Here is a 1,743-nt window from a genome sequence, read left to right on the forward strand (position 1 = left end):
TACAAAAAAAGGGAAGAAAGAACAAGGTCTTCAGAAGTTTGGGAAACATTTTGGCAGATGTTTCAGAACCTTAAAGTAGCTTCAGCCAGGGTAAATGAACTTGTAAATGCATTTGTTTTTGTATATGTTTTAAATTTTATTTTTTAATTATTTATTTTTTTTAGAGTCCTCTGAGGCATTTTATTTGCATGTATGTATAACAGCCCTAGAAAAAGAATCCAAGGATTTTCCCTCCTGTGTGTTTTCATCTTGCTTCTTCATGGTTCATGATGTCAGCTGAGGTTGTCAGTACAATGAAACCAAACTGGTGGGATGGGAGCAGGTTTTACTGCCATTTTTCTAGATCTTTGAGTTGCACATCAAATCTGGGGCTGATCGCTCCACACTTATTTAGCCTGCCTGTGAGGTTCACAACGATTTTCCCAGCGCTGTGATCATCGATGATTTCAAATTCACCATTTGTAACCATGCTTCATCATCACAGAAACCTGACGATGACTTTGGAGGATGGCTTAATAAGAACCTGGTGTTTGCCTCTCTTTTTGGCATTGTTGAAATTCTTGAGAGCATCAGCCAGGACATTCACGTTCACCATTATGGCAGCATGGAAAGATGGTGGAAAGATACATTTTTTATTAATAGAAATGTATTTTCTCCTCACCCCCACCAAAATGATGTTGAAAAGTATTTAAAAGAACACAGACCCCTACTTCAGAGGAACTCTATTATACGTGCATGTTATGATGTATCATGTTGAGATGTGCATGTTGAGATGTATCCGCTTGGAGAATGTTGGCTGTAGCACTGTTTTTAGGCATGAAAATTTGTAAACAACCCAAATGCCATCAGCAGGACCATGGATAGATAAATCATAGTGCATATGGCAGGTGTCCATGGCATGACGACCTCCTTAGTTAAAATGAACGGTTCTATGTGTTGACATGCAAAGACCTGAAGAAAAATGTGGAGTAAGAAAGCAAGCTGCAAATTTGCAGCCACATGGATGGACCTAGAGATTGTCACACTGAGTGAAGTAAGTCAGAGGACAAATATCGTGTGATACCGCTTATATGTGGAATCTAAAAAAGTGGTACAACTGAACTTATTTACAAAAGAGAAATAGAGTTACAGATGTAGAAAACAATCCAATGGTTACCTGGGGGAAAGTGGGGGAGGGATAAAGGGGAGATTGGGATCGACGTACACATACTACTATATATTAAATAGATAACTAATAAGGACCTGTTGTATAGCACAGGGAACTCTACGCAATACTCTGTAATGGCCTAAATGGGAAAAAAAATCTAAAAAAGATAAAAAAGAAAAAAAGAGTAGATATATGTATATGTATAAAGGATTCACCTTGCTGTACACCTGAAACTAACACAACATTGTAAATCAACTATACTCCAGTAAAAATAAAAAATAAAAATAAAAAAAGAAAGCAAGTTGCAAAGGCAAATATTCCATGTGTTATTTCTGGATTTATGTCTGTGCAACAGCAAAAAAATGCAAACATGGATGGACGCGCCACACTGCTTTCATTTGCTAATGAACGAATGCATGCCTCTTTGCCTAGGTAAGGCCTGCTCATCTTCCAGATCTCAGCTCAATGCATCACTTTTTCAGGGAAGACTCCCCTGACCCCCCAGGCCAGGTAGGCACCCTGAAGTCCAGTCTCAGAACCCATACCTTTCCTTCAGGTCTTTTTACACTGTTGTATATTTATTTGTGTGATTATTT

The 1,743-nt window shown here is 38.3% G+C and overlaps 1 pseudogene; it reads right to left on the bottom strand.

Moving 5' to 3' along the window:
• Positions 1-205: 205 nt before the first annotated feature.
• On the bottom strand, positions 206-598 carry LOC132505380 (small ribosomal subunit protein uS8-like; annotated as a pseudogene).
• Between the last annotated feature and the right edge of the window lie 1,145 nt (positions 599-1,743).

The sequence above is a fragment of the Lagenorhynchus albirostris genome, chromosome 15 (genome assembly GCF_949774975.1).
Source record: "Lagenorhynchus albirostris chromosome 15, mLagAlb1.1, whole genome shotgun sequence".
NCBI classification, from domain to species: Eukaryota; Metazoa; Chordata; class Mammalia; order Artiodactyla; family Delphinidae; genus Lagenorhynchus; species Lagenorhynchus albirostris.